Genomic DNA, 19,183 nt, shown 5'->3' on the forward strand with positions numbered 1-19,183 from the left:
TTGTAAATTCCTGTCTTACTCATTTGTAGACTTGAAGGGAACTACTGTCTGAGCTCTTGAACACGTGTGGCTTTTCTGTCTGGAAACACACTGTTGCATCAAACAACACGACAGGCCGAGGCCACGGAGCGGTGCCGAAGGCCACGGAGCGGTGCCGAGGCCACGGAGCGGTGCCGAGGCCACGGAGCGGTGCCGAGGTCACGGAGCGGTGCCGAGGCCACGGAGCGGTGCCGAAGGCCACGGGCGGCGGACTCACCCGATGATTCCAGCAGGGAGGAAGAGGAGGATGGCACCCAAGAGGAAGGGGAAGCCCTTCATGAAGCTCAGAGTGGCTGGGTAGAGGGAGTTGAAGAGGCTACTGCCCACCAGACTGCACAGGCCCTCCAGACAGGCCACAGCGGCAAACAGGACACCTGGAACAAAACCACACACACACACGAGTATGTAAACAAGTGCGAATCCGCAATCGCTGCGACCACATTATGCACATTTCCAAAATGCAGGATGGCAGGGGTCCTGAGCAGCCCACCCTACTCTACCTCTGCCACCCTGCATTTTGAAATGTGTGCACCAACACCCCTTTTAGTCAATTGGCATGAACACAAACACACACCTTCACACATACTGTACACACACACTGTAGGAGCCATTTAGCATGTTTAGTTGTATTGTTATATTTTGTATTTATGGTTCAATTATATTACAGTATTTTCCATCTAATTCCGTTTATATTTTTATAGATGTTATCATATTATTTGGCCACTAGATGGTAGCATATTTATGGTAATATATGACGCAACACTGGTGGTCACATGATGTCAGTCAGGTGGTGTTTTTAATGAGCACAGGTGATTCATTCATAATGTTTGTTTGGAGCATAGGTGGCGGGAGCTATACGGTTCTTACCGTACACATAAGCAAAAGAAAATCACTTTTGTATTTTCACCAAGGTAAACTAACCCAACATCTCTCTTTTTCTGTAAACCATCAAAACCTGCAATAAATGGGAACCTTCACCCAAAGATATTCAACTGTTTGGACAATCAATCAATAACCTGTTTTTTATGGACATTGGATACGTGTCAAGACCGCTTCTTTCTAACCTATGCATGTGACTGGAACAATTTTAATTGAACAGATAGTCACTACACACACCTTCACACACACACCTTCACACACACACACACACACACACACACACACACACACACACACACACACACACACACACACACACACACTCACACACACACACACACACACACACACACACTCGACCTCCATGCCAAATTTCAGCCCTCTGCCCCTGCCATCCTGCATTTCGAAATTGCCTAAAAAAAATCCCATACGGTACAATTGTACTCACATGAGTTCTGCCTGTGCTGTGCCTACTTGGTGCTTGTCTACAAACTGTATAATAGTGCCGTCATCATTAGGTGAATGGGGGGAAAAATCTAAGTGAACTTGCTTGATTAACCAACCCAGCAAGCACGGACGGACCCGGACGAATCGAGAGAGCCCAATCGGGGCCAGCTCAAGTCATATCATGACGAGTCAGATCTGGCCCAAGTATCACTATCCAACTAATTTCACTCACCACTGAAATATCCATGAGGATAAGTAAAAGGTTGCAATCAATCACGTATTTCTCAGCCTGGGCTATTTTTTATCCAAAATCCGAGTGATCAGCAGTTGTGGACATCTGCTGATTAACAAACTGTTTATTCGTGGAGGTGGGACTACGAGGAGATGAATTGCGGGGGAATCCTGCAATTGTCTCACTTGCATATCGTGTTGCCAGATTGTTTTGAAAGAGAGAAAATACACTGTGAGGTGTAAATATTTGAGTTGGGAGTTGCATGTTTCGGGGTTTTGCTTACACAGATTGTAAACTGTTACATGCTGTGATGTGCGATCCACAAAAGTTCGGTAAAGTTGCAAATATATTGACAGATTCGCACTTCCCGGATCAATAGCTCATAAACGAAGCGTGTACTGCACACACGACGCCTCCCCATCTTAGTAAGGTAGACAACGAGCTACAACCTCATTTTCACCTAAATGAACGATCCTCCGAGCCGGACAAATAACATTGGTCTCTATGTTATAGGCTGGTGACACTTGTAAATTTTGAGGGGACCCTCAATGATTCTTCCAGATTCAGTTTTGAATTAAATTAGCTATCGTTTTTAATAAAACTGTCCCGACTCCATGGATGTTATACTGGTATAAAAATAACAAGGGGTCCATGTTTTGAAACAGTAGGCTATATTACTCCAACCTACAGCAGAACATTTCAGCGAACAGTTAGCGTAGCGGTAGCCGGCCTGTAAGTTGTAGATCCCAAGTTCAAATCCCACACGGGGTGGTATTATATTTTTTGAAAATGTAGCATAAAATTGTTAATCTGGACATAATTATATCTTTATGTATAAAGTTGCTAAATATACACTGTACATAGGAGAATAACTGAACATGCCCATTCATGGTAACGGTCATATTTCGACGTCAGCTTGACGTTCCCGCGTAGACGTCTAAATCATCCCCAAATCACCATGTGATCTGGCCTAGTCCTGAACGTCACTGGAACACGTCATCACAACGTTATCATGACGTAATTTTGCTTGCTGGGAATACTCTGTGGAGGGCCACATACAGTATTTTGAGAGACAAGCCAAGGGCCACTTTAAAATCGGTTGTATGTAAACGCACATTCCAATAATTCCTTTCAGTAAATTCAGATGGACATTCTTGTGTAATGTTTGTTGTTAGGCTACTATTTTATAATTTAATTAGTAGGTCCCCTTTCCCTCTTTGCTACTCTAATGCTTTGGGCATTGTGGCTGTCATATTTTATATAGAAAAGTGAGATAATTGATAGGAGCCAGGTACATGCAGAGGACCCTTATCTAAAGGAGCAATGTCTAAATAGTGCAGAATCAAACAAGTGGCCTTGTATATTTTCTTCATTTTGTCTGCTTTTTGCAAGTTGTATTTTTCTTTCCCTTTTTTAATTCAATTGGCCAAATTTTTCTCTGTACTGTATATTCAAGAAAAAATAGCTCTGGTATCGGAATAATATCGGTATCAGCAGATATCCAAATTCAGGTATCGGAATCGGATCGGAACTGAAAAAATGTGGATTGGTGCAACCCTAGTCCCAGATTATCCAATTTTTATTCAGCTGTCCTTGCAGCCAGTACAGTACACAGTGGTAACACACTGAGCCAGTACACAGGGTAACACACTGAGCCAGTACACAGGGTAACGCACTGAGCCAGTACACAGGGTAACGCATTGAGAGCAAACTCATTTCCAGATGCGCTCTGTTGCGTAAAGACAGACCTGGTCAAGTCAAACTTGCTACCGTATAGACTTGATTGTTGTAAATCTGTAATGGGTTGTTTCTGTAGGCTCTTTCCAAAATCAAAGATTTCCCATCTTTTATGAAATAGCGACAGTATTTAATTATTTTAAATTGTCTAAATCATTAAGTAAAATTCATGCGGACCCATGTGCTTGTGATGATATGAACAGTGAGGCTGTCATACAGAGTGTGACTGACCTTGCTCTGATGGATCCACCAACTTGGACAGCTTCGACCTGAGCACAGGAGGTGTAGCTACGAAGAGGAAAAACGCACCGTATCCTGGAGAGAGACCAAACACACACACACACACACACACACACACACACACACACACACACACACACACACACACACTTTAATTTGGACAAACTGCGTGGAGCTCAGAGGAGTCGAAGCCCTTCGATTCTATTGGGGGGGGGTTTTATATCGTTTTTTCAGGTTTTGCTCCCATTGTCTTCCCAGTTGTGCTTGGCCAATTTCCCTCTGCCGATCTGGGGAGAGTTGTAGACTGGAACACGCTTCCTCCGATACATGTGCAGTGGCCAACGGCTTCTTTTCACCTGACAGCGAGGGCGAGGCGTTTCACCGGCAGGACGTAGCGTGTGGGAGAATCAAGCTATTCCCCCCAGTTCCCCCTCTCCCTGAACAAGCGCCCCGACCGACCAGAGGAGGCACTAGTGCAGCGACCGGGACACATACCCTTACCCGGCTTCCCACCCACAGACACGGCCAATTGTGTTTGATATATATCTAATTTTTGAAAAGTCAGTACTTCGATCTCTAAAATATACATAAAAGTGTTGTCATTTTGTCAACTAAACATTATTTTTTAAATGAAAGAAAGTGTCGCACACTCTGGCTCCATATGCATACTTTAATGATGACGTTTCGGCCGTCCGGCCTTCTTCAAAATCAACAGCAGTTTGGAACAACAGGTACTGGAAATGTTTTAAAGGCTAGGCCACACCTTATTCACACATCTGGTGGTGATTACATGATCATTGGGGTGAGGCAAACAATCAGTGACTGACTAGTCAATCATATACAGTATACAGCAAACACCATACAATTACAAAGTTAGCTAAACCAATATATATATATATATATATATATATATATACATATATGATTTTGAAGAAGGCCGGAGGGCCGAAACGTCATCATTAAAGTATGCATATGGAGCCAGAGTGTGCGAGTCAGTGCGACACTTTCTTTCATTTAAAGTTTATCTTCAGCTGTCAGCACCTCACCACAACCTTTGGTGTGCGTTATTTTGCCTTTTATAACTAAACATTATTTAACAAGTAGCACAATTGGATTGAAGTTTTGCTGTTAATCATCCTGTAATTGTAGACGTTACACATTCACATGTCGGAATGAAACTCTACACTCTAAGCTCGGAGCCTCTTGTAATAATTAACATGATTAACCACAATAATGTTATTGTGCAACATAGGAACCACCTGTTTTGAAACGGGTGTTTGTATAATAACAGATTGCCACTGCATTAGTAAATGCAAATGTTTTACAATCCCTGAGAACTTTATTACATGGCAGAGTACAATTTGTGGTCAATGTTAATTATTACCTGAGGCTGTGAGCATAGAGAAAATACAGAGGGGAGAGAACAGCTGAGGTTTTTTCCCCCCTGATTCACCTATTCATGCTGTGAGATTTTTTAGAGGTCGACCGATATGGGTTTTTCAGATGGCCGATTTCTAATGCCGATTATTATTTTTATTTTATTTTTTGCATTCGATAAAATACAATGATTTAAATATAATAATGAATGAGAGTATTTGGATAAAAAAACAAGGAGGCTATAATTCCCTTATCCATTCATGAACATTGAGAATCTAATATAACAAATACATCTATTATCTGTTATCTTAGCCAGTAACATGCTTTAGATTTATTTTATTTTATTAATGAAATAGAAAAATACATTGGGTTATGCAGTAGATTTCAGAAGTGACTCGTAGGCTATTTAAGGGAGAGCACGTATGTCAGAGACCTCATTCAACTGTATTATTCTATTAACAGAGAGTTTGGGAGACGAATAGTCTCGCAAACACAGTGTTTGGGATACAATTTGTCTTGAGTATAAATTGTCACGCTACTTGTTTTTACCCTGCTGTAATAATCGGCCTTGTGAGCGCAGGCAGCGGCCGATGCCGATTAATTAAAAATGCCAATAATCGGCACCGATTAATCGATTAATCGGTCTATCTCTAGTAAGTGCTGCCTATTGTCTTGCCTCATGCATGCAAGTAATTAAAAAAATGCAATTGAAGTAAAGGACTTGACTTAAAGGAGCTTGTCAGCACAAGCCTAATTAATGTCTAATTAATTAACAAAATGATTTCTAAGGTCGCTGAAGGTTCATATTTCCACTGTATTTTTGTTTGCCCTGCTATTCATGACTTCTGGGTCAAAGTGTGTAAAGAAGTTGATACCATATTCGGGGAAAAAATTACACTTGACCCTATCTCCTGCATTCTGGGACTACATACAGCAGCATTAAACCTAGTCTCCTCTTCATTGAAGCTGCTCAAAGTGCTTCTCTATAGTGCAAGGAGATGTGTTCTTCTTCAGTGGATCTCAGACTCAGCCGTAACAGTTTCGCAGTGGATTCGGAGTGTTATGGAACTTCTCCCTCTGGAAGCTATCAGCTTTTGGCTCAAGGATAGGCCATTCAATTTTTTTCAAATCTGGATCCCCTTTCTGGACTATATTGGAGAGGATAGGGCCCGGGTCCTTCGGAGTGGTCTCTGCGGACTGGCATGGTCTGACATATGACATGTGGTGGGCCTTTATCTATTTATTGTGTCTGCATACCCCTGCTGTACTTTCTTTTTTTACAGTGTTAACCTTCTGCCTACTGTAGATGCTCTGTGCGTTTGTTTTTGTTTGTGTGTTTGGTTTTATGTTTTGATGTTATTATTTTTGTGGAGATTGTGTGTGTTGTGTTGTGTTGTGTTGTGTTGTGTTGTGTTGTGTTGTGTTGTGGGTGACTGGGGACGGAGGGCATATTATTTGTTATCGCATTCTTCACTGACTGTTTGCCCCTCTGATAACTAAAAAATGAATAAACATAGGGTGAATGGAGGTATTATGGGACACTTTTTGACTTTTCGCCTTGTGGAAGCTTTCTTTTTCCCTAAAAAAAATGGCCCAACACATGATACATTTCTGTAATAGTCTAGATGTTACCTAACCTTCTGAGGTGGAATGAAGGTTACATTATATTCCAAGGAGGCGTGGCATCCTCTTTTGTGTGAACTGACCCAAAATCCCTTTTTTCTGTAATGTTTCGTATTATGGGACACAATGTTTCGTATTATGGGACAGATGCCTTATGATGGATTTAGGCTAGTGTAAGCATTTACTGCACTATTTAATTCATACTTTGATATAATCTGACATGCACATCTTACTTTTCCTATTCATCTTTATAAATGAAGACTCCATGTTCATTTAAACTGTTTTATTTAATGTTTAAAACTCTGTAAACTATTCAAACAACAATCGGCCTGCCCTCACTGTCACAACAACCCCCTTAGTTGTTGAGTTAACAGTAGGTTAGGTTTAGGATGATTAAGTTGAGGGTTAGGGTTAGGATGATTAAGTTGAGGGTTGGGGTTAGATATAGGATGATTAAGTTGAGGGGTGGGGTTAGGGTTAGGATGATTAAGTTGAGGGGTTGGGTTGGGATGGTTAAGTTGAGGGTTAGGGTTAGAATGATTAAGTTGAGGGGTTGGGTTGGGATGGTTAAGTTGAGGGTTGGGGTTAGGGTTAGAATGATTAAGTTGAGGGGTGGGGTTTGGCTTAGGATGATTAAGTTGAGGGTTGGGGTTAGGATGAGTATGTTGACGGTTGGGGTTAGGGTTAGGATGATTAAGTTGAGAGTTGGGGTTACGTTTAGGATGATTAAGTTGAGGGGTGGGGTTATGGTTAGGATGATTAAGTTGAGGGTTAGGGTTAGGATGAGTATGTTGATGGTTGGGGTTAGGGTTAGGATGCTTAAGTTGAGGGTTGGGGCTGGGGTGATTAAGTTGAGGTTTGGGGTTAGGATGATGAAGTTGAGGGTTGGGGTTAGGATGATGAAGTTGAGGGTTGGGGTTAGGATGATTAAGTTGAGGGTTGGGGTTAGGGTTAGGATGATTAAATTGAGGGTTGGGGTTAAGGTTAGGATGATTAAGTTGAAGGTCAGGCTGGGATGATTATGTTTAGGGTTGGGGTTAGGGTTAGGATGATTCCATTGAGTCTATTAATATTAACCAATTGAAGTGGTCAGTTTTGTTTGCCTGTCTATTTGTTGGTAACCACTAATCCAGTGGTTCCCAACCTGCGGTACGCGTACCGTAGGTGGTACTTGCGACCCCTGCTGGTGGTACTTGGAAGGCTCTGTGAAAAAAAAAAAAAAAATTTTTTTTTTTTTTTTTTTTTTTTTTTTTTTTTAAGTTTTTGTGCAAAATCCATGGTGGTCATTAGAAGTAGTTTTCAAACATGTGAAAGTGAAATAATAATAATAATTATTAATATTATTGGCAGTGTTTCTCAAGGTAGGTGGTACTTGCGGCCCCCCCTGCTGGTGGTACTTGATCCCTGGAATCCCAATGTTTAAATTATGAAGTGGATCAAAACGGGAGGGAATCGTAAAAGAGCTGTAGTAGAGGAGAGCAGCAACGATGAAGCACAAGGAGGTGAAGACAGCAGTCAACCCAGCACAAGTGCAGCTGCTGCAGGTTGCACATAGGCTGCAGGTTGGAATAAATTTGCCTCCTGCGTGAACTGTGCATAGCTGAATACAGGCCCGTAGCTACCATTGAGGACACCGAGGTCATGACCTCGGTGCCCAGATCTATTAATCTGTCATTGATGTTTTAATGTGACAGTTGATCGGAAATGCAACAATTTGCTTCCTCTCTGTGTGCTATAGAAGAGAGATAACTCACAACATTCCGATTTTGCATTGAGGCTAGATTGGGGCTAGACTTTGGGGACAGTTCTATTGAAGTGAATGGGTAAGTAACTCCCCTGTAAGTGATGTTTGTGTAGATCGGCCATTGTATTTAATTGAGCAGTATTCTGCCATGTGACCTGTATGCAGAATATAAATTATATCATATGGGGAGACATTTATTTTTTGTATCATTTTAAAGCAACAGCACAGTAAAGAGGATATTAATCTAACATGATGTATGTAGTTCTTTATAGATCTAGCCTCTTCATTTTGCTCTCAAAGTGCACCAGATTGAAGCATTTTACTTTAAAATGGACAAAATTTTCTATCCGGGGGTGCACAGCCCCCCCTGGTCCCCCCACGCCGCGCTAAAATGACCTCGGTAATTCTCAAATCCTGGCTACGGGCCTGGCTGAATAGACTGTATTTTAACGTCGGTCATATGGTGGTACTTGGAGAGCCAACTACTTTCTCAGGTGGTACTTGGTGTAAAAAGGTTGGGAACCACTGCACTAATCTATTCTAGAGAATAAACAATGGTTCTCTATTGCAAGGTTGATAATTTTGTTCATTAGCAAAGCCTTTTAGCACTGTCCCATAATACCAAAACATACTGTCCCATAATACGAAAGCGTGTTTCTTATTATGGGACAAAATGAAAACAACCTAATTCCAAAAATAAAACTTTGTTTTGTTTTGTTTTTGTTTTGTTTTTGTTTGCAAACATGCATCATATTCATGTTCCATCAAAAGTTTGTGCAATATATTAGCTATGAGAATTTTATGACCTTATGATGAAAACTAGCTAAAGCTTATGTCATTTTCCTCACCTCATGCCCTGCAGGGTCAACCTCCTGTTTGAAGCTTGCCCCGCCCACATATGTGATGTCACACCAATGAGAGCATGTGATTTTGATTGTGTAGTTTCACAGGTAGGGCTCAGAAAAAAAAGTTTTTATTTTCACTCATCAGGCAAGAAAATATAGCCTCTACAGCTTAAGTGTCCCATAATACGCTATGTCCCATAATACCTCCATTCACCCTACTTAAAATATATATATATATATATATTTCTATGCTACAGTAAGTAGTGTGTTAATCAGAGACTTGTGAGTCATCTTAGTTGCATTAACCTGTTTTTATTTTTGCGTCTGAATGTTACCCCGAAGAAAACTTTTTACATGCGCGGAACCTATTTCTTTAACCATGCGAGTCAATTAATAATCTGTGCAAGGTGCGGCCAAAGCACTTCTGGTACCCACTAACTCACCTGTGAACATGAGCGTGGTGGTGTCGGCCACAGAGATGACCACGAACCCGGCGATGCTGGAGGCTATGCCCACCACAGCCACCCAGGAGTCCTGCAGGCAGCACTGGAGGAGCCGCAGCCCCAGTAGACTGCTAAGAAACGCTAGGTGGAAAACCGCCGATCCATAGCCGATCAGCACCGGGCCCCAGCACAGCGGCGCGCTCAGCTCGTACAACACAAACAGATCTCGGCAGCCGAGGTGGACGGTCAGCATGAAGAAGCAGCACAGCGTGTAAAGACGCAGCTTGCACCTGTGAACAGAGATTGGGATCGAGACCCCCTATATCGATAAGTATCGATCGATAGTTTCTCAAAATACGAAAATCAATAAGGTCCGAGCTTATCGAGGCTAGTCCTATAATGCGACGTTATGTCTCGAGAGACGAGTCATGTCATTTACCATTTATCACTGGTGCACAAACGTACAGTATAATTGCAATTAAAGTTTTTGAATTGAGTTACCTTTTAACTAAACAAAGAATTGAATTGTCTCACGTACCAGGCTAGGCAAATTTTATTGTGTTCAATTTTATTGAGTCACAGACTCACAGTTAAGCAATAAAAGGAATACCAGTTCTGTTAAGAATTTATTGTCATCTCGTCTTTTCCAACAAATAATAGAAAAGTATCGATAAAGCCTCGGATCGTTAAGCACTCTCGAAAATGGCATCTATAGAGAGCCAAAGTGGAACGTCACTTCCTGCTTCAGCACTGTACCAGAGATTTTCATCCGCCATTTATTTTCCCATAGACATTTAGTAAAAATGCTTATAAAAATAGTTTTACTTCGTCAAACGAAATGGTTCAGATATATTTAGAAACAGGAGAGACCACATAACATTTCACTCAGACCAAAACTCGCGGATTTAAAGAAAATATTTTTTCTGTGTTGTTTTTTTAAGTTTTTCGTCAGAGTGAAATGTTCTATGGTCTCTCCCGATTCTAAATATAGCTGAACCGTTTGGTTTGGCGAAGTAAAACTATTTTTATACGCATTTTACGAAATGTCCATGGGAAAAAAAATCTCTGGTACAGTGCTGAAGCAGGAAGTAGGCGGTCACTTTGCCTCTCTATATCAATCAAAAATTAACGATCACCATCCCTACCTGTGAAACTTTCCATCGCCCTCGCTGGCACTGCCTCCTTCAGAGTAGAGGTGCCAGATGGCACGGTGGTGGCGGGTGGTGAAGAGCCTGGCACTGGGGTCTGGTACGACGGACTCCGGGACAAACAGGTAAGTGTACAGAGCCGCAGCCAGGTTGGTGGCCAGGACCAGCCAGAAAGGGTTGATGTAGCTAAATACAAGAGGAAACTGGTCGGCCAACAGCAATAAACCATGAAAGCCTCCATGAGATTAACTCCCATTACTTTTACTCCCAGAAATCAGTGTATCTTCAATGGTGATCTCATGCCACACCAGTAAATAAAAAACCCAACCAATAAAATCATCACAGATATTTGTACTGTACAGTCCTGTCTCTCTGCCACTCCCATCAAATCAAACTGTCTCTCTCCCTGACTGATATTCCATTGGTTGACACTATTGAATGACCCTTCACTGTGATACAGTATGTCCTGGCCCAACATCCTGTTTCAACAGGAAATACATCAAATCCAGGAAGTAAAGATGCTGGTTTCTTGGGGTCTTCACCGTGGTCTTAACGGATGTTTGTACTGACTGCGTTTACATGGACTTGAGTATCCCGGTTACTGTCGGGGGTTTTGGAGTATCCTGTTTTTGTGTTTGCGCATGTAAACATCATATCCCGATTTCAGAAACCTGGATAAGTGAAAAAAGAGTCCCGCACACTGTTAAATTGCAATCAAATTTGTTTTAATGTGACGTTTCGGTCACCGACCGTTTTTGTTTGAAAAAGGTGTGCGGCACTCTTTGCCCGACGCACCTGTCCTGAAAGATGTACAGAGTTTTTCTTCAAGAAACCTGGATAAGCCCTTATCCCAGTTTTGGGAAACCCGGTTGTGCTAGCTGGAGTACTCCGAAGGAAACCGGGATACCGCTGCATGTATACATCTTATCCTGGTTTCTGACCGGGGCTGACTACCTGCGCAGGCGCGGCTTCAGCCAAGTGACGTGACGTAACAGATCTACAACCAGTCACGGCTGCGTATCTTCATCCACTGCCTCCTTGTTCTACGCGGTGGCAGAGAGAGCCTGACAGCTGTCAAAGTGGCGGACATGTTTAATATTTCCTGTCGTCTTCTTCTCCCATTGTTGGCGATATTAATGTGGATAAGCCAAAGCTGCAAGGCGATGTTGGCACTCAGGTATAGTGCTACATAAGCCTGCTGTTACCCAAAGTAGCCTCATTTTCAATAGCCACAGTCAACTTTTAATAAAAATAAGTTGCGACTAAAGCAGTGCAGTCTTGGTCCAAAATAGGTGAATGAATGACGTGCAGACAGCCTGTAGTAATCAGTAACCGAGATACTGGTATTTATCATGTATACAGGAATATGAATAAGTTGCTGTCCCTGTGTTCCATGTAAACGCCATATCCCGAATATGATCAAAACCAGGATAAGCCTCATAACCGGGATACTCAAGTCCATGTAAACGCAGTCATTTTTCATTTTGTGCAAAGCGCACATACTGTACATGAATAGTTCTTCTAGGAGCTGTAACTGTAGAACAATAACCGCTTCATTTCATACCCTTGTGCCCGCCGCCACTCCCCTCCGATGATGCTGGCCAGCATGCCTGCCACACCCAGGCACGCCTCCAGCACCGCCACCCTGAAGGTGCGGGACGTCCTGTCGCTGGTATCGGCCACGTAGGCATAGCAGCCGGCCAAGACGAGGTTAAAGTCGCCCGTCAAGCCGCTGAGAAGCCTGCCCAGGAGGAAGCCGACCACAGGCAGCTCCAGATACATCACCAGGAGGTAAACCGCCGCCTGCAGGGAGAGGCCCAGGCTGGCCAGCATGAGCACCGGGCGGCGGCCTGCCATGTCGCTCCAGGAGCCCAGCAGGGGCACCACCAACAGGCCCATAGAGAAGCCCCCCAGGTTGATGTACATGCTCCAGTGGGCCGTCAAGGTTTCCACCTCCTGAAAACAGAGAAGATTTAGTCTGTGTTCATTCTGTTCAATCCTAGTCCTCTGCACCAAGACCAGGGTTTTTCCCTGGCTCAAAATGAGACAGATGTAGTACTAGAGGCCCAACCGATATGGGATTTTTGAGACCGACACAATATTGTTTATTGTTTATTATGGATCCCCATTAGTCTGACTATTCAGACTATTCTTCCTGGGGTCCCTGCAACATACAGAAAATACAAAACAAACAATACAATCTGGGGGGTGGGGGGGGGGGAGTAGGTAGATCACATAAATATCTAAATAACATCAGTACTGTATGTATGTGTATGTATGCTACCAGTCAATGGCTGGCCATTTAAATAAAGAACCAACCATCTGTAGGTGATAAGAACATCGGGCGATCTTACAATCGTTATAGCCTAAATCTCCCCTTAAACCACATAGAAATGATGTAGCCTCGTGTTGATTTGCATGTAGAGTGGGGTCACAAGTGGTCACTCCAAAACGCATGTGGAGTCACATTCTAATACCAGGTGTAATGTAGGCCTATTTAGAGCTGTCCATTTTGATTGAATCACCCAGGGCTCTGTTCAGACCCGGGTGATTCCACACCCAATCTGACTGTTGTCACCCCATCAGCGTTTTATCTAGCCTAGGTAAACCCAGCCCCCACGTGACCTGCTCTCTCAGTTCCCAGTCGTAGGTGACCTAGTGACTGAGAACAGGTCTGAGAGCAGGTCACGTGGGGGATGGGTTTACCCAGGCTACTTTTTACCCCTATATCAGGACTCTAAGCCTGTATCATCTGGCAGGGGGACTAACAATGGAAATCAGTCTTGTGACTGCAATTGTCGTGCATTTACATTTTTTGGGTTTACCCAGGCTACGTTTTATCACCCCATTCATATGGGCCAGTAGGGCCCTACTTACCTGCTAGTATGCGCAGAAGGTCGTTATCAGCGATTTGTTATCAGTCATAGGTTTACGTTTGAACACTTTTTGTTGCTTAATTCTAACCCTAAGCCTAACCCTCACCCTAACCCTTAACCTAACCCTAAACCTAACCATAAGTTGTTTAATTTGCCTAAATATAAAGTTGTTTGATAACAGCCATTGAAACCTACTAGCAGGTTTATCAGCGATAGGAATGGGGCTGATGACAAACTGACTGAATCTATGGGTGACAACAGTCCAATCGGGTAGATTTGATGGGCGATTGAATCACCCAAGCCCCTGTTCTTCAGACCCGGGTGATTCGATGGGCGATTGAATCACTGGCTGTCACCTGTGTGTATGGGGGAAGGGGAGGGAACAGGGTTGTGGATGGTTCCTGCAACAGGAATAAATTACAACAGGGGAGCAAGCCCAAAGGAACTAGACAAACCCATGTTTACTGACAAACCCACATCGCTACACTATTGAATAGACTATGTGTGCCGTTATTACAGCGGTAATAGACTATTCAATAGACTATGTGTGTCACGTTATTAGTGTAATGTCACACGTATGACTCTGAACTACTGAGATACCCTGCCAAGACACTGCATGAATCCCCAGTTGTGACCCAAATCAGCAGAGTAGGCAGTCTGTAGCATGTCATAAATAGGCTAATGGTTAGAAAGAGACTATAGATAAGCTACAGTGCTAATAAGTAACTTAAAGTAGTTAGTCCATGTAGTAAACACTGGTTACCTTCTGAAGAAGGTCATGGGGGACTGAGCTGTTCCCGCACCCCCCGCCCGCCTTGGCACCGTTGTAGTCCAGGTCTTGGCTGATGCGGTCCCACAGGTACTGCGTGGACAGCGACGATTGCAGGACTATGGAGAACATGGAGAGGAACAACACCGGCTCCACCGACACGGCGCGCCTGGAACAGGCCACCGAGCGGACGGTCCCGTCTCTCTCCTCTTTACGGCCAAGCAGGGGCACGTCTTCCCCGGTACGGTAGGGGGCACGGTGGCTCAGTGGCTCCACCGACACGGCGCGCCTGGAACAGGCCACCGAGCGGACGGTCCCGTCTCTCTCCTCTTTACGGCCAAGCAGGGGCACGTCTTCCCCGGTACGGTAGGGGGCACGGTGGCTCAGTGGTAGAGCTGTCGCCTCACAGTCAGAAGGTCCTGAGTTCGATTCTCGCCTGGGACACTGTGGGTGCTGTGGTTGTGTTCCCCCCATATTTTCAGTGCCTACTGCCCAGGTGGGGTAGTAGTAGTAGTAATCTTGGTACCTTGTAGGGACAGCTCAGGACTGACAGTCCTCTTCAGTCCCTCTGTTCCTCGGAGTGGATGGAAGGGCGGAGGGGATCAGGGAGGCAGGCTGTTACACTCAGCATCATCACCTTACTCACCAGCGTGTGCGCGTGTGTGTGTGTGTGTGTGTGTGTGTGTGTGCACATGCATTTTTTTTTTTTTTTTTTTTTTTTTTTCTATAGGGGAGAAATTAAGAGTTAGAACACCAAAACAAACAAAACAAACAATATAGCCTGTAACCTTATAAACATGTTATACTACATTTCAGGATTGCCCGACTATAAAACTCTTAATGAGGGTTAACATAATAGAATAAAATCATAAAATTAACCTTATAAACATTATAATTAACCGGCTATAAAACTCACAATGAGGATTAAAATGATAATAGAATAAAACCATAAAATCATAAAATGATTAAATTTGTTGGGTTAAGAAGGACAAGGGGGTGCTGCAGATATATCTTGGGGGGCCTGTTCTTTCTTGGAGTATTGCTGGTTGGAGCGAGGGGTTCAGCTCAGCTTTGTTTAAGTACTTTTTTCCTAAAATGACAAGTCTTTCCTCTAATGTCATCAGGCCAGATATCTGGTGGCAATAGTTTGTGTTAGTATATCTAGGAAGCCTGTATGACATTCGTATTGCAATATTTTGGACAGTCTGGAGTTTTTTAATTTCTACTTTTGCTATATTGCACCACGCTGGCATTGCATATTCAAACAGCGGTCTGATATATGCCTGGAAAACACGAATAGCAATTTCGGGTTTAGCTCCACCATGTCTCCTGCACAGCACTTTAAGGTGGTTCAGTCTCTTCCTGGCCTCTTTCTCTACCAGGGCGATGTGAGCAGTCCACTTCATGTTCTCCTGGAAGGTCACTCCCAGGAACTTTGCGGTGGGACTAGCCTGCAGAGTTTGGCCATATAGTTGAAGAATAATTGTTTTGTCTTTTCGATTGTTGGTTCTAGAGAAAAGCACACACTGAGTTTTTAGGGGATTCAACTTAACTCTCCACATGTTGGCCCAATTCTCGATCTCTGTGATGCTTCTCTGCAGCTTTTTTTGGGCAAGTTGGAAGTTTTTTGACGAGGCCCAATAGCAGAGGTCGTCAGCAAATTGGGAGACTTGTCCTTCTCTTTGAGGTGGGTAATAAATATCACTAATGTACAATAAAAACAACAATGGACTGAGGGCTGAACCTTGGGGCACCCCGGCTTCTGGTAAAAATGTACTGGAGGTTGAGGCTCCCACCCTCACAGCAATCTGCCTCTGGTTTAAAAAACTGTTTAGAAGAACGACCATTTGTTTTGGCAGGCGGAGATTGCTGTCTAGCAGCCTGTACACAAATCCCTTGTGCCACATTTTATCAAATGCCTTTTCAATATCAAAAAATACAGCGACCGTGACTTCTTTTTTGTTGAAATTCCGCTGAACATCCTCTGCTAAACGTAAAATATTGTCAGTGGTACACCTATTTTTCCTGAACCCAGCCTGATGTACACCCAGAGCTCCTATATCATCAAGATGGGTTTGTAGTCTGTCAGCCAGGACTCTTTCCAGCAGCTTCCCGAGATTGCTCAGCAGACTGATGGGTCTGTAATTGACAGGTAGGTGGGGGTCTTTGTTTGGTTTGGGGACCATAGTGACAAGGGCGGATTTCCAAGGCTTTGGGAAATAGCCTACGTGTAGACAGAGGGTGTACAAGTCTGTTAATTGAGACAGAAACTCAGGTGGTGCTTCTTTTATAAGACGATTATCTATTGTGTCTTCGCCAGGGGCTTTCACTTTGAGTTTTTTAATGTGCTGTTGGAGTTCGGTTATTGTGACAGGTTTGATTAATGGATGGTTGTATGTTGTCTCCAGGGGTAGATGTGTGGGTAGGTGGACCTGCCGGTCTACGATCGCCTTCCACTCTGCATCAAATAAGGGATCCTCAGGACATGAATGGACATTTTCAAGATGCTCTTTGAAAACATTGGCTTTTTCTTTATCCTCTTCAACTATTTGGCCATTATGCTTTAGCACTGTGATTTTTGAGTTGCTTTTCTTGCCATTTAGTTGATTGATTTTCTGCCAGAATGTCTTCGGGTTAGGGTCATTATTTAAGTCGTTATAGAACTTGTTCCATGTTTTCTCTCGTTCTCTTTTAAGTGCTGTCCGTATTTGAGTTTGGAGTTGGTTAACCTTTTGTTTGGTGGCAGGTGATCTGGTTTTCATAAATTCTCTTCTGAGTCGCCTTTTCTGTTGGATAAGTTGGGTTAATTGATTAGGCAGGTTCTTTGGGCCTTTGGTGTCACCTCTCAGACTCATAGAGCTTTCTCTTGCTGTGAGGAGTATATGTCCAAGCAGATTAGCTCTTTGGTCGATGGCAGAGGGGTCAGGACCACATGGGAGAAGGTTAGCACTGTGGTTGGTTGTATGGAGCTTGAACGCTTGCCAGTCTGCGGTTTTGTAATCAAATTGTATTCGTTTCTTAACAGGCTGGGCTACAAATCTGAATGAGGCGAGAATTGGAAGGTGATCGCTGCCTATATCACCACATACAGTGAACTTAATTATTTTTCCAGCGACTTCAGTAGTACATAAACAGAGGTCTAAGATATCTACAGAGTTGTGAATGGCAGAGTAGTGTGTTGGCTCATCGCTATTTATAGGGATTAGGTCAGTCTGTTCCAGGATGTTATTAAGAACAGTGCCTGATTGGTTTGTAGTTTTGTTGTTGAATACAGAGTGTTTAGCGTTGAAGTCTCCCATAATGATCACTTTCTTTTCTTGGGCGAGAATCTCTTGAAACAGGTGGAGGGAGGGAATGACACCAGGGGGGCAGTAGACTGATGCCAGCAGCAGATTGGATGTGGGTGAAAGCTTGACTTTTGCAGTGATGAATTCATTTATTTGGGTTTGATCTGGGGTTATTGAGATGAAGGTTTCATTGTAGGTAATGGATTGTTTTATTATGAGGGCAACTCCTCCGCCTCTCCCCTGGGGCCTGTCTTTTCTTAGGATGTCATAGCCTTGTAGTGAGAAGTCGATGTCTGGCGAGAGAAACGTTTCATTTACTGAGGCTACATGAACATCCTTTTCATGTAGAATATGGAGGAGCTCTTCTTTATTTGCTCTTATTCCTCTTATGTTGACATGTAAAATATTCAGATTATCAATTTTTTTTTTTTTTTTTTTTTTTTTTTATATACAAGTGATTTATTTGACGTGTTTTTCAAAGCATTTCCAGATGGCTTCATGTTGTTTTTGGTCATGGCACAGGCTCTTTAGGGCATTGTGTAGGTCAGTGCGTTGGGGTCCGTAGGCCCTCTGAACAGAGTGGGGCTGAAAGAGAGGCTGTGAAGAGGGACCTGCCATGGACATGTAGGTTGGACATTGCTTGGAAGCAGCAGAGTGACTTCCACCACAGTTGGCACATGTTGGTTCATGTTTGGCCTTGTCACATGACTTGTGTGAATGGCCTGCTCCACACCTTACACACTTGGTTTGGTTTTTGCATTGTTGAGCAATGTGGTTAAAACCCTGGCAGTTGAAACATTGTTTTACAGATGGTGCAGAGTGGGCTTCTTCAACACGGTAGTGAAAAAAATCCATGAAAAATCCTTCCCGTATGAGTTTGGTGGAGTCATCAGGGTTGGTCAGGTGGACCCTGATGAAGGTGGTGGGCTGCTCCGTTTTCCTACTAATGATGCGATGGGCCTTTTGAATTGGGATGCCTTGATTAGTTAGTTCTTCTTTGATTTGGTCAGTAGTGATGTTGAGTGATGGTCCTTTAATGACAACATGTTTGCTTGATTTTTGAGACTCCGATCCTCCTTGTCGGGTTGCAAGTTTGATACTGAGATTGGTACTTTTGAATGCATCTTCTGGCCATGGGTCCAAAAGTTGATTCATCGAGTGTGGATCTTTTGGGAAGACCAGCAGACCTCCTCTCTGCAGGTTGACAAGCTTTTGGACATGGATCAGTGGCTTGCAACGCATTATTTCCTTAGCAATGTCTTTCTCATTTTTGAAGACTGTCCTGTTAATGTTGTCAATGATTATAGGTGGGGGTAAGGTGGTTTGTTCCTGTGTAGTTTGAGGTGGTGGGTTGGATGGAGGGCTTGTACCGGGTCTGATTCGCTTCTTTGGGTTGGTTACCAGAGTGAAGTCCATGTTGTTAGACACAGCGTGAGCATATGTCTGATGACTGGCTGTAGCTGGGCCAGGGTTTCCATTCAGCATCACATTGTTCAT

General features: G+C 43.4%; 1 pseudogene across 1 annotated transcript; it reads right to left on the reverse strand.

Annotated features, from left to right (window-relative positions):
* Positions 1-252: 252 nt before the first annotated feature.
* Positions 253-19,183, reverse strand: LOC310776383 (proton-coupled folate transporter-like; annotated as a pseudogene). The gene is made up of 8 exons: positions 19,088-19,183; positions 15,740-15,850; positions 14,394-14,608; positions 12,319-12,710; positions 10,752-10,940; positions 9,607-9,896; positions 3,566-3,649; positions 253-413 (listed from the first exon to the last, which is right to left on the reverse strand). The product of its transcript is annotated as a proton-coupled folate transporter-like (transcript).

The sequence above is a fragment of the Poromitra crassiceps genome (genome assembly GCF_964638095.1).
Source record: "Poromitra crassiceps genome assembly, chromosome: 5".
In the NCBI taxonomy this organism is placed as follows: Eukaryota; Metazoa; Chordata; class Actinopteri; order Beryciformes; family Melamphaidae; genus Poromitra; species Poromitra crassiceps.